We start from the raw sequence: 15,326 nt of genomic DNA, 5'->3' as shown, positions 1-15,326 counted from the left end.
ACATCACTCCAGATATTCTCATGGCTCACACTTTCACTACTTTCAGGTTTCTGCTACTCAAAAACTACTTTGTCACAGATCTGCTCACACTATATACAAAAATGTTCCTTGCCACTTTTTATTCCCCCTATGTTGCTTCATTTTCTTTCCCAACGCTTACGGTCATCTCACGTAGATATTTACTTATTTCTCCTCCTCCCACTAGAATAGAAGCAATGTGGAGTTCTTATTGTTTTGTTCACTTCTATACTAATGATGCCTAGAACAATTTCTAGCACAAAGATGTTCAGTAAATATTTGTATAATGAAAACAATGAATTCAACATCTGAATAAAAGATTATGATTACCACAGTTACAGAAGTAGAAAGCAAACTCTACTTTGGGTATAATGATTTTTTTTTTTTTTTTTTGGCTAATTCATGGAAAAAAAATTAGGAGAGACCAACATTTAAATAGCCTCCTCAAACCAATGATAACTTCTATACTGGTAAACATAAAATGTTTTGTGTTAGCTACTCAAATACTTTTTTAGATTCTCTCAATCTTTCCTATAAGCAAACATTCAAGTCAGAATGAGAAAATGTCAGTCTCTGGAAATAGGACGTCAGAAGAATGATAGATGATCAGAATGTCCAGTCAGTATATAGCCATGTCTCATAAATCTGATGCAATAGAATAAAGTATTTCTTAAATAAGATACATTTGTATAAAAGAAAAATAAATTTGGAAGAAAGCTTATCCAATGCAGAATGCTGGTATTCCTTTATCCTTCCCTTCCTTTCTTTTAATCTTAATGTTTACAATTTCATCCTTTAAAATTCGTAGTAGATTGCGGTAATACTTTCTTATTTGTGCTTAGCACATTTCATTTGAATCTTTAGAGATTTCTGCCAAAAAAGGTAAAATTCTTAATTCTCAAATTTCCTCTCTCTTTAAAATGTCTTTGTCAGCTCAGATGGGAAGAAGTTTAATTCAATTCAGTTGCTGACTCGGTGATAATGATGCAATTCAATAAATTGCAGCTCTCTGCTCTTTCATCTCACCCCACCTCTAGTTTTGACATTTCTTTTTAAAGCCTCTCTGATATCGAAGAACTCTGAATGAAAAATAGAGTTCTAAGTTCTGAATTACATAGTTAGTAAGGCAGCATTAACAACAGATCATTTCTTCTGTTAGAGTAGCGACCTGATGGCCTAGTTTCAAACATCATATATCTATTAATAGCATGTATACAAGAATAAAAAAGTCAAAATATTTACACCACTGATGTATTTGTATCAAGTATGGGGAGATCACATTATTAGTGCTGGGCAAAGGCACAAAGAGGTACACTGCCACAATTACTAGAGCCTGGAAAAGACCTGGATTCCAAATCTGCCACTCAACAGCTATGTGACCTCAGACGACTTAATTTCTCTGAGTCTCACTTTCCTCTTCTACAAAATAGGGATAAAATACTTCTCAGAAGATGGTTTTGAAGAGTTAATTATATAAGTAAAGTGCTTAACATAATAAGTATTCACAAAATGTTCTTCGATGTTGGTTATCATCATCATCTAGTTATATCTCTTCTTTTTGTTCTTTCGGCACAAGTAATTAGTTTTCCAGAGGGACACTTAAGTAGGAAAACTCCCTCTGTCTCCTAGGACCTGGAGTGAGTAATAAGCACAAGTAATAATAGCACCAGATTACTCTAAACTCCAAGGTGGGTGGGAGTCTCCTCAATTTCCACTGACTCCTAAGTTTCTGAAGGGTGGCAGAGAGGCAAACATTTCCTTGGGTTGCCTCTCAGGCACTTAGAGAGAGAATGGAAGATAAAGCAGAACTAACTCTCAGTTCATAAGCTTGCAGGTAGCCCAACAGAGCAACTAATGTCTGAAGTTTAGAAACTGAATTATTTCCCCTCCTATGAAGATGGTCTGCTGGAAAAAAGCAATGAAGCATGTTATTCAACGAATAAAGGACTTTTGTTTCCTGTGCTTTTAATCAAAATCTTTTCAGAAAAATGTCAAGGAAAATGAAGAATTTAAACTTTTAGTAAAAAAGAATTGGTTCTCATTTTTCCATCAAGGATGATGGGAGATTATAGAAGCTGTAGGAAGGAAACTGAAGGTGCTCATTTTGAACAATAGGTTATCATTCTATTCTATAGTACATAAATTCTAAGATTATGCATTTAGTAGTAGAGTTTACTAAAGTTCTAAGTGTCTGTTTAAGGACAGAGCATATGTTAAAATTAAAAGCCTTTTAACAATGTTCCCCCAAGTTCTGCAAATGTTTTCTTCCTCTCAATCTAATTACGTAAAGTTATTTACCATGTCAATGTATCCAGCCAGGTTTAAAAAGATAGTATTTCTAATAAACTAGGAACTCTGTTGTTTGTTCAACAAATTTTCACATTCAAGGCTCACCACATTCTGCCCCAAACCCACACCAGCTTTATCTCCCAATTTCCCACCACAAAGTCTTTGCTCCCACTGTCTATTATCAGTCTCCAAAATATAAAACGAGCATTTATATTTCCAACTTTTTAAGACCTTTTCTCCTCTCCAAAACATTCCTTCTTTTCCTTCTGCCTGTCCTTTGAGATATATTTAAGATTGTGTCATTCACTCATTCAGTAGATAGAGACTGAGGGCCTACTGTATAGAAACTCATAAAGGAATCCTGAGAAAACAGGAATAGGTAAGTCAGAGCCAGTTCCTGTCGTCGTGTACCTTAAATTCTACCAAGAAATACACACACTGCACAATGGATTAAACCATTAATTAAATACAATTGTAGTATGTGTTAAAAATACAAGTGACAGGAAACTTATATAACATGTATCAGAAAAAATGGTCTGGTGTTAGGAGTCGGGAAGACATTCCTGAGGAAGTAGTTTTGAATTAAGCTTGAAGGATGAGCAGGGGGCTAAAGTGGGGTAGAAAGAGGTCAACAAATATATTTCCTTAATGAGGGCATGGTAACTATTAAATTGGGATATATTAATAAAGACATAGTAAGGAAATTCTTGCCTTCAGACATTAAAACTGCCATAGTATCTTTCCCTATTATCCTGGCTCTTTGTATAGCTGAGGACAAAAAGCAATAATGATTCTACAGCTGAAGTTCAAGAAGCCACAAGGAAAAGGACCTAGCCAACTGCCTTCAGAAAGTTCAGAGAAATTATCAGTAAGAACTGGCCTCACTACTCTGAGCCCTACTACCTGGTCAATATAAGAAGACTCAAAGGGGTATGACAGCTCAGCTTGATGAGGAATGCCATATTCCTGGAAAGAAGCTTTTTCTTCTAAATCCTGTAAGTGGGAGAGGGTGATTCCCCTTTCTAGGCGCCCCCCTAGAGAATGATTCAGAAACTAACCCTCTGGAAGGATTTCCAGGAGACAGAGACCAGGGTTTTGTTTTCTAATTGGGTGCTTGCTGAAAGGCAGAACCCACAGGGGTTGGGGCAAAGCTCTGCTGGTGGGGTTGCCTAGGAGAAAGAAACATCACTGCCTCTGGGCTAGGGGAAGGGGCTTTATCAGTGTGAAGCTAAAATCTACCCACTGGGCCAAGAAAACATACGCACACTGTCTACCTGCAGACCCACCACCAAGCATCAGGCGACAGGAATGAACTACAGGGAAGCCAGGGCCACTAACAAGCAGCTAATCATAGGAGCTGTCAGTGTCTCCATGAGAACGGTCAGCAGGGAGGACTAGGCAGATTCAGAGAGAGAATGAAGGGGTATGTGCATAAAATAATCATTATGTGCACATAATTATGTGCACATAATCCACTCTGCCCACAGCCCCTGGTCCTACAGACAGACTTACCTGGCATTAGGTGGAGAGAATGAGCTCTGAATTGGGACTGAAGTTTAAAAATAAACATGACCGAATCTTAAAAACCAAAATGAGACAGTTCCAACAGCCAAAAGTAACTAGAGAATTGTAACAAATGACCAAGATGTCATTAAGGCACTTGCTCTCTAGAAAGACGTGGAGTTCTACATCGAAAAGTTTGAGGGCAATTCCAGAAAAAAATAAAGCTTTCTTGTGTTTACACCCCATATAGTTCCCTTAAAAAATGAGTTACAACCACAAAGTGACTATAAAGAAAAGAGTGATGGTATCAGCACAGGAATACATAAATGGAACGAAACAGATATCCAGAAACAGATGCAAGTATATACAGAACTTAACATAGCAAATGAGGAATTTCAATTTAATGGGAAAAAGAATCTTTTAGATAAATGGTGCTAATAAAATAGGTATCATTATGGGGGAAAAAAAACCCCACAAAGCTAGATTCCTATCTCATACCTTATTAAATACATTACAGATAAAGATTTAAATGTAAAGTATAAGAATTAAAACTATTAAAATTAAATTTAGAATATTTATATGACTTTAGAGTGAAGAAAATATTATTTAGCAAGTCAGGAAATCCAGCATCTATAAATGAAAAGATAGACAAATTTGACTAAATAAAAGTCCTATGAAATTATTATGGCAAATGACATAAACAAAAGCAAAAGATAAATAAATAAGAGTCTGAAGAATAACTGTAATACCATATGAAAAGCATTAATAGCTCTTAAACATGAAATGCTCCCAAAGGACAAGTAGCCCACCAGAAAAGTATACATAGGAGACGACCAGAACATTCACAAAGAGGAAAACTAAATGACCAATAAATTTATGAAAAGAATCTCGGTATCACTTTCAGTCAAGAAAAAACAAATTAAAGCAAGAATGATGTACGTGTTTTCATTTTTCACTTTAGCAGAAACCTTAAAAAATTAATAAAAAATTAAAAACATCCAGTGCTATTGAATATACAGTATAGAAAAACGCATTCTCAAACATTAAGAATGAAAATCACTAAAAAATTTTTGGAAGTAATACTGCGATATCTATTAAAACATACAGGTCTTTTGATCAAAAATTTTGAATTTTGACATTTATCGCCCATTATAGTATAAACAGAAATAAATAGGAAAACCACTGGAAACCACATAACTGTCCATTAATAAACAATAAGATATGAAAAACTAAATTCTGCTACTTTCAAATTATAGAAAATTATGCAGCTGTTAAATGGAAAAAAAATATTTATCTAAAGAGATTTAAAAAGTAAATTTCAAAACAATATGTTTAGAAGGCACCAATATGCGTGGAGCAAGGTATGGAAGAGCACTCACTAAACTTAATTATCTCTGGGGATTGGAAAAGGAGAATGGGGCAGGTAATGAATTTTTAGTTCAACTTTAGATTGTTTCTTTTGTTATAAAATTACCAATCAAGTTTGTTATTTAAAATAATGAAAAAAAATATTTTGGGAGAGGAAGACTACTTAATTTTTTATCTTACCAAACAATATCTAATACAGTAGGCATTCAAAAAATATTTGTGGAATGAGGTAGGAGGGGGATTAAATAGGTTTAAATCTGTTTGAGAAGAATGAGATGATGACCATTAATGGAATGACAAAGCACTGTAGATCCTTTAAACAAACAACATGAGGAAGGGAATAAAAGATACTTGATAAAGATGGCAAATATAAGAAAATAGTAAAAGCAGGGAGAAAAGAACAAATTAAATAATAGACATCAACGCAAAGGATAAAAGCAAGATAGGAGTTTCTGTAATAAATATAAAAGGGTTGAATTCCCCTATCAAAAGAAACAAGCGTTTCATGTTGAATTTAAAACTCAGCTAGGTGGTATTTTCTGGGAACATCTAAGTAAACATAAGATAACAAAAGTGATATTATTCATAATCTCCAAAAAATATCATAAAAGATTTCATAATAAGCTTAATAAGAAATATATAAGATCTTAAGATAAAAACTACAAAATTTTACTGAAGGACATCAAAATACTTAAATAAATGGAGAACTGTTACATTTTCTTGGATGAGAAGGTATACTATTGGAAAGACATCAATTCTCCCTAAATGAACATTTAAATTAAATGTAATTCAAATTAATATTCTGAGTTTTTAATGAAACTTGACTGACTCTAGAGAAAAATAAAACATACATTAGCCAAGAAAACTAAAAACGAAAATCATCAAGAAGGCCTTTTTCTACTCTATAGTAAAATAATTTTTTCCACAAGAAAAGGAGTTTAGTGGAGAAAATCTTTGTTTCAGTTTTGCACTGTCAAAGCAATACTTTATAAAACTGAAAATCTTCTAAAATGTCCATCAAACTGCTTTAATACATCAAGGTAAATCCAAAGACTGGAACACTATGTAGTAAAAATCATGACACACATGAACATTCATTGGCATTGGAAAGATATTCCCAAAGTATTATGAAGTTAAAAAAATATATTTTTTATTTCTACCTTAAAAATATCTAGAAATATGTATTTACTGGGTTAGTATATAGAGGACTAGAATTATGAGTAAATTTTATTTTATTTTTACTTTCAAAGTTTTCATCAATAAACTATCAAATAAAATTAAAATAAAAATACATAATATTTTTATAATATTAGAATAAAAAAACATTATTATATTAGAATAAAAAAATAGTGAATAATTTTATGTACCTTAAGTACAACTTTAAGGTGCAAGTTGATAGGTCGGATATCTGAGGCCAGAGTATGTAGCCAGAGGTTGAAAAGGAGAACAGAGTGAGAGGACAATATGAAGAGCTTTGTTTTGCTGGCTAGAGCACTAAGGTGAGAAAAGGGGAAGGATGGTTACACATACACACACACACACACACACACACACACACACACACACACACACACTCTTATATCGACATCTTTTGCCATTGTTAATCTCCTTTGCAGAGCTGTAGAGCTCTAGATTTCTAAATAAAGAAGTTTTAATTTCTTTTAGCTTATATTCTTATGTGCATATGAACCTTTGGTTATTATAGTTTGCCTTGACACTTTCTGTAATTTACCACATCTCTGCTATCATAGAGCAACCAGAAATTAAAGATTTTACTAAGATCAGTTTTTGAGGGAAAATCAACTCTCCTTCCCCCACCTTCCAATCTAGGAAAGAGATGGTCATAGTTACGTTTCTAAAGGTTAGGATGACAACTCTCTCTCACACACACTCACGCACACACAAAAATAAATAAAGCGTCTTTCTCTTGCAGGATCTTAAGGTGGATTAAGCTGATGGATCCCTGAGAAGGGGAGGGTAGCGGGTGGAGATGAAATGTTTAAGAGGAAGGGGTTTGGGTGATTCCTTTCCAGATAGAGACATACATTAGCCAAGAAAACTAAAAACGAAAATCATCAAGAAGGCCTTTTTGTGCACTGTGTGCACTGACCACTTGTGTGCACTGACCAGGAAGGATTTTGCTGCAGAATGCCTGTGGAGCATGCCTCTCAGCCTGAAAAGCAGTGCAAAGATCTCAGTGTCAGTGCACTGCTATTCCAGGAGAGGCTCCAAGAGTCCACGTGAGGCAACGTGTCTAACTGATGTCAGAGGACAAGGCTGGGCCAAAGCCCTACACAACACAGAAGCAACAGGAATGACTATAACCTTATGGACTTAAGCTCCACGCCTCTCCAGTTTTCTGGCCCTATAAAAGCCTGGGTTTCTGGTATGATCCCAAAGGGAAGAGAAGAAGCTCTAATGATGACTGAGGGTGGGTTTATTATCAAGTAGGTAGAGAAATGCTTGGAGCAGATATTTTGCCAATTTAGAGAAATAAAGGAACAGACATTTTTTACACCTTAATGTTGTAGACTAATTCAAAGTGACCACAGAGTATTCTGGATACAAATATACCACTGTTTTGCACAAGGGCAAAGAAATGTTTCCTATTATATTCTTATATTTGCTTCCAATATTCTTATATTTGCTATCCAGGGTTTTTCTGGTTGCCTTGTTTTACGTACGCATTTGACTTATAATTATGAACAGTCCACGGAGACTCCCACTACCATTTCCTTATTCAGAAACAAGAGCTCAGACCACATCATCTCACAAGGATGCTTTCACATCAGTTTCTCTCAAAACATCGCTTTTCACTTGTCAGAAGTAAAGCTCATCTGAGATTTTCTGCCCATACACATAACTTCAGGAGAATGCCTGGCAAATGGGCATTGTATCTTCTCAATTTATTTGAGTTAGCATTTACAAAAATGTTAGGGACACTTAAGAAATATTCCCATCATGATGCTTCCTCAGAGATATGGGTAATCCTGTAAACAGTGTGCAAGGAGGTCACATCGATGGTGACAGATGTAATAAGGTGTTTAGTCTCTCCACTATGGTACATGTTTGTGGATGTGAGGGAAAGAGGGGCAGGGGAGGAGTGTGGTTGTACCTTCCTTTAAGGGAGGTGGCTTTCATAAAACTGTGGTTGTTGACTTGTAAAAGAGTTCAGACAATGGCTAATACCTCTTACAAAAGTGATATTAAAAGTTAGTTAATATAGAGTTTTCAAAGCAGTTGTCATGTTCTTTCAAAACAATGACTATATCTGTAAGGTATCCTAAAATTCTGGAAATAAAGGTCTTGTGTAATCCCCAACACCAAGCATATTATCCTTCAAATAGACATCTCAGACCTTTTCCTGAATGGTAAAGAAGTCATAAACATTAAAAAGCTACTGGTAGTAGTAATAATAGCTATGTGCTTTCTATGCACCCAATACACTTATAAATTCTCTACTCAGATTATCTCATTTAATCTTCACTATAATCTCATGTGATAGATGATGCTATTTATCCTCATCTTATAAATGTGGAAACCAGAGCTCAGAAAGGTTAAGTAACTTGTCTCAAATCGCCCAGACTATAAGTGGCAGAGCTTGGTTACAAATTACCTACCCTCTACAGAGTAGCCAATACTAGGAGTTCAGTAAGTATTATAAAAACCAAGTGCTATGAAAGTCTCTGAGGTGCTTTCCCTGAAGAACAGGGCTGTAAGAGAAGCCTCCGAAGAACTCATAGGCCCAGTGCTGGACCCTGAAGGAGTGAGAACACAGAGGATGTGTCAAACGATTCCAGGCAAGGGAGCTTTGTGAGCAGATGCACAGATGGAGAATGTATGGTTCATTCAAAGAAGCTGCAGTAGACCAGTATTCTTAAAGAAAGGAGACTAACTCTCCTTGCCTCTCTCAACTTTCCTTGGTGACTCTTCTAATCTATGGCCACATGCTTTACATAAATCTGACTTTTGCTTTCATTCATCTGTTTCCCGAAATGATGTTAGGTGGCTTGAGGCCTTTGGTCCAAAAATAGCAGGGCACGGCTAGCATATTTTCCCCCTGAAGCTATACTGACATGTTTTTGATCAGATAAATATGGTTTTCAACTGTATGGATTCATCTGGTTGGAGCAAGAGTACATGTGGGTATACACAGGGACAGGAAGAATGACACTTAAGGGGAGATTCGAGCACCAGATGTAGTTTCTTTCTTTCTTTAGTAAGAAAAAAAGAAAAAATAATAACATTCTTGTTTAAAAGGATATGACATAGAGTACTAAACTATTAAGGAAGCACATTAGCTAGGAGACCTTTTAAAAAATGCATTTCTTTAAGCATGTGGGAGAAAACTTGAGGAGCCCCCTGTGGGAGACAGCATGGTGTAGGGGAAATAAACCTTCCAGGCTCCTCACTCCTCATAATCACTCACCATGTACCACTTATTTCATTTTACAACGTTTATCTCACATCCTTCCCACTGCCTCTGCTACTTTCCTAGCTGGGAAATGGAAGAACTATGGCAGGGATTTCAGGCCCAGATTTTCCAGTACAGCCTGAAGAAAAGCTCTATTTCAATGTGTGGGGAACATGAAATTAAGACAATAAAGATATTTGAAAGGTGCCTCTTTTTTTCTCAACCATACTGACTCTCCTGTCTGGCCTAATAAATTGTGTGATTGTGTACAGGGAAGATCATGTCTTAAATTCTTCATCTCTAAAATCAGGGTGGAAAAAACAATGAACCCCAAGGTTCCTTCTAGTCCTTAAATACTATAATCCATCCAAGGTTCACTGTTTTATCCTAGCACTGTGAACCAGGACCAATCCAGGACCAGTAGACTCTAAGATTATCTGAAAGAGCTTATAATCAAATTGAGAAATAAAACAGATGCTCATTCGTTCAGCATATATTGATTGAACATACTATTGGCGTGTGGGTCTGCAGGTGACATGGTACTTGATTCTGAGTGGAAATAAAGTGGCCTATAGGACCCTTTTCCTCGTGGATTTTATGGCTTAGTAGAGAAGTCACTTGCTAAAAAAGAAAAATCACAATAAAATCTGATGAGTGCTATTATAGAGCAAAAAGTCCCAAACTGAAAGGAAAAAAATTCCTATGAAGTGCACGTTAAAGATACAGATTCCTAGGTCCTACTCAAACTCTAAGAATCAAAATCTTCTCGAAAGTACCCCTTATATTTTTTAACTAGTGACTTTCATTAGGCATGTTTGTGGAAAAATTGTGATCAAGAATTAGTAGGGAAAATACCCAGAAGTGGGATTGCTGGGTTATGTGTTAGTACTATTTTTAATTTTTTGAGGAACCTCCATACTGTCTTCCATAGTGGCTGCAGTGCTGTGGAATTTGTAATCCCACCAACGGTGTACAAGGGTTCCCTTTTCTCCACATCCTCGCCAACACTTGTTTGTTGATTTTTGATGATAGCTCTGATGGGTGTGAGGTGACAATCCATTGTGTTTTAATTTGCATTTCTCTGGTGATTGGTCATGTTGAGCATCTTTTTCATATATCTATTGACCATCTGTATGTCCTCTTTGGAGAAATTTCTGTTCGGGTCCTCTGCCCATTTTTTAATCAAAATGTTTGTTTGTTTGTTTGGTGTTAAGTTGTATGAATTATTTATATATTTTGGATATTATCTCCTTACCAGATGTATCATTAGTGAATATCTTCTCGCATTCAGTAGGTTATCTTTTTGTTTTGTTGACAGTTTCCTTTGCTGTACAAAAATGTTTTAGTTTGATGCACTCCCATTTATTTTTTCTTTTGTTTCTCTTGCCCAAAGAGATATATCCAAAAAAATATCACTAAAAGCAATGTCAAAGAGCTTACTGCCTACATTTCCTTCTAGGAGTTTTATGATTTCAAGTCATACATTTAAGTATTTAATTCATTTTTAGTTTATTCTTGTATATGGTGTAAGAAAATACATGTGCACCCCTATGTTCACTGCAGCATTATTTACAAAAGCCAATTTGTGAAGCAACCTCAGTGTCCACTGACAGATGAATGGATACAGAAGATGTGGTACATAAAAACTGGAATAATACTTGACTATAAAAAAGAATGAAATCTTACCATTCGTGACAATGTAGATGGACTTAGAGGGTATTATGCCAAGTGAAATAAGTCAGAAAGAGAAAGAAAAATACCATATGATTTCCTTCTTATGTGGAATCTAAAAAACAAAATAAAGAACAAACAAAACAGAAACAAACTCATAGATACAAAGAATAGAAACTGATGGCTACCAGATGGGAGGGGATTGGAGAACTGGGTTAAAGAGGGGAAGAGATTAGGAAGTACAAATTGGCAGTTACAAAGTAGTCATGAGAAGGTGAAATACATCATAGGGAATAAAGTTAATAATATTGTCATAACTATGTATAGTTCCAGGTGAGCATTAGACTTATCACAGGGGATCACTTCATAAGTTATATAAATGCCTAACCACTATGCTATACACCTGAAAATAATAAAATATTGAATGTCAACTATAATTGAAAAGATTTTTTTTTAATTAAGTAAAAGAATGAGTAGGACATTATGGGAACTCAAATCTATATGAAACAATCAATAATAAGATATGAAGGACAAACTGGAGAGCCATGTGTAACAGTAGTTAACAGTATGGGCTCTGGAGTCACACTATTAAGGTTTGCATCTCAGCATCACCACCATGAATGAAAAGTATAAAAATAATTCCTTAGGATTATTGTGAAAATTAAGTAAGATAATCTTTAATGTTAATATATAGAGAATAGCATAGTTATAGAACCAGAAGGTGAATTATGAATTATAAGAGGTTCCCGATATGGTTCATAAAGCTTCCATGTTCTCCTAACTGGGTGAATGTAATAAAGGTAATAAGTAATTGCCAAAAAAAAAAGTAGTTCATTTCTTCAGTAAAAAGCAAAATAAGAAAAGGGAGAGATAGGGGAAAAGCCACACCACACTAATCAAAAGAGAAGTCTTTCATATAAGAGATGGTACTTCTGTTGATCCTAAAAGCTAGACATGATTTAGAAAGAGAGAGAGAGAGAATGAGAAGAAAAGTACAATGAAAGCCAAAGACTTGTAGTTGTATGCCTGTGAGACCTGTAGCACAGTCATAGTTCTGTCACTAATTGGCTATGAATTTTGGGGTAAATTAATTATCCTGGGCCTAAATTTATTTTCCTGTGATATTATCGGTTCTATGAATTACATTATCGCTTCATATGTATTCTATATTTCAATCATCTTCATTCATAGTCCTCTAGAGTTTAAAAATTCACATGGGAACTACAATATATACCAGCATCCACCAGATGGCAATATATAGCTTTGTAAATGAATGTCTTTTCATAGAAAATGAAGATGTTTAATAATCAAACAAGAGTATATTTAAAGTTCTCCAGAAAACACAGAGAGAAAAGATTAACTATTTCCTCATACTGAAGTCATTATGGTAACTTATAAAGAGAAAGCGTATGTTTTTATTTTAGACCCAAGAGTATTAAAGTGTCATCATTGTTAGGACATTCTGTTCATCATTTACTGCCAGCGTGGGTTATTTCATAATAAGGCAGAAAACACAGACTTATCTGCATGGCATCCAATTCTGAATTGAGCTAATACGACAACTCAAAGATCTTTACCCTCAAAGTACCAAGGCAATCATTCTTAAACTTTTTCATCATAAAGAGCCTACATATTCTGCCATACCTCTTCACTAAAAAAATAAAAAGGGAAAAAAATATATTTCTTTTCAGCACGATATATTTTTTCAGATGGTGTCAACAATATCATTTTTAAGAGCAAGAGTAAACTATCCTTATTTTTAAAGTTTTGTCTATTCAAAAAATAGAAAGAAGAAAATGAAAATCATCTTTAAGCAATAACAACATTAAAATGTTTCTATCAAACTACTTCTGGTAGATAGGAAAGAAATATAGATGCAGCTTTTTATTCTTAAATTAAAAATATTTTGAAATCTTTCCATGTTAATAAATATAGTATTTTATTAATGATCATTAGCATTCATTCATTCACAGATATTTACAAAATTTATATAGAAGGTATTCTGAGGCAACATATTTTAACTGAAATGGCTGGCCTTTCCCGATAACAGTATTCTTTACAAAATTGACAGAAATGGCCCCATGTAAAGATGAGTAATGATTAGAAAGGGACCTACGCAGAGAAAGACAATGGAACATAACAGAAAATGACAAATGAGATGATGAAAAATACGTATCAGAAAAATTTTGCCTAGAAGCAACAAATAGGCAATAACCTGAAAACAGTGAATAATTTCATGACTTCTTTATCTCAATAAAGGGGTGAAAGGAACACTTCCAAAAACTACATGGGTAACATGTAGAGAAGGCTAGAAAAAGAAAGTTAAAACGTAATGCAAAGACCAAAGTTGAAAGTGAGCTGAGACAAAATGGCAGATATGGGGGGGAGATACTTTGTATTTTTTAAGATATTCTAAGATCATAATAAATGAACTAGAAATAATTCTTCAAATATCAGAAGAAAACTTAGCTGAAAATAGGGGGAAAACTGAATCTTCAAGTAAAAACATAAATAATATGTCCCACACAAAACTGACACAAAACTATTAAATAACTTTATGAAATGATTGGACTCAAAGATAAATTAAAAAGGTGCCTCCGAAATAAAGTATCTCTGAAAGGCTAACAGTAAAAAGGATGTAACAAAGAAATTTAATGAAGATATATTATGAATCAAATAACATGGTACCAAAAACATCTGAAAGCAAAAATTACCTAAATAAATAAATAAATACCACAATAATAGTAGGGAAATTAAGTTATTTCTCTAAGCCTAATACACTTCAAGTACTCAAAACATTAGGATATAGAAGATCTAAATAAAATTGTTATTTGGAAGGTCCTTAAACACATCTTAGAAGTCAGTCTATGGCACGGTGTTATGTTTTACGTGTCACTAAGAAATACTTTCAAAATGCAATGTTGAAGGGTCTCTTCAGATACAAAATTAAGTAGCCGTTAAAAATTGGAATATGTAATTTACAGTACAATTAAATACACTAACCAATAACTGTGTTTTAGTAAAATGTTACACTACGTTATTTAACACAGTCTTGAAATCAATCTAATTATTACAGACTCCAAGGCAATAAATTAACCTACTTAAAACAGACTTTGGCAACAGACTAGAGAAAGACATCTTTGAAATCAGTCTTCTATTTTGCCTACAGCTAGCTAATAAATATTCCAATCTCTTCTATATTATCTAACACTGTACTAGAAAAGAAATTATATTTTTACTGCATAGTGGAACTGACATTCAAGGAAAAGTAAATTACTTTCAAGATATAATAAGCATCTGTGTTCTTTATCAGAGAATAATTTCTATTACAGTTCTAAATTTATGATCTATATAAACCATAATTCTTACCAGTTGTCTTTCTTAGAGTGGCATAAAAGGCCATTTCGCAATCAAATTCAGTATCAACTTTAGTTTTGCAACAACAACAACAAAAAAGCCAAAGGCAATAGGTATGTCAATATCAACCACCATCCCATATAATCTGAAGTCCTGCTCACCATCGCCAAGCTCTACTTTATTATAACTCATGAACTTCAGGGCAATATGAGGCATCCTCTAAAAGTCATGATTTCAATGTGTCAGACTGTTAGACATGATTAAAGACAGGAGAAAAATCAGCGAAACCTGGCACAGGTAGAGGCAAAGCAAAGCCATAGAAAGGGTTTTCTTAAGAATTCAGGTGATGGGGAAATCTATAGAGACAGAAAGTAAAATACAGTTTGCTTAGGGTAAGGGGAAGGGATGGGGATGGAGGTGACAGCTTTAGGATATGGGGTTTCTTTTTGAGGCGATGAAAATGTTCCAAAATTGAGGGTGGTAATGGTTGCATATATTGGTGAATATATCAAATACCACTAAAATGTATACTTTAAATGGATGAATTTTATGGTGTGTGAATTATATCTCAAAGCTGTTTTTTTTAAGAGGACAAGGGAGAAGATAGGTAAAAAGTGAGCCAACAAATCCCAAGCAAGGAAAAACATGAGACTCATCATACACGAGAGTAATCCGAGGTGAGGTTTGCCAGGGTTCACACAACCAA

The 15,326-nt window shown here is 34.6% G+C and overlaps 1 protein-coding gene across 2 annotated transcripts in view; it reads right to left on the bottom strand.

Annotated features, from left to right (window-relative positions):
• Positions 1-15,326, bottom strand: part of RNLS (renalase, FAD dependent amine oxidase) — a 244,351-nt gene that overhangs the window by 218,974 nt on the left and 10,051 nt on the right. The window lies entirely within an intron of this gene.

The sequence above is a fragment of the Pteropus vampyrus genome, unplaced genomic scaffold (genome assembly GCF_000151845.1).
Source record: "Pteropus vampyrus isolate Shadow unplaced genomic scaffold, Pvam_2.0 Scaffold68, whole genome shotgun sequence".
Classification (NCBI taxonomy): Eukaryota; Metazoa; Chordata; class Mammalia; order Chiroptera; family Pteropodidae; genus Pteropus; species Pteropus vampyrus.
The sequence above is the reverse complement of the archived record's forward strand: the minus strand, read 5'-3'. Positions and strand labels throughout refer to the sequence as shown.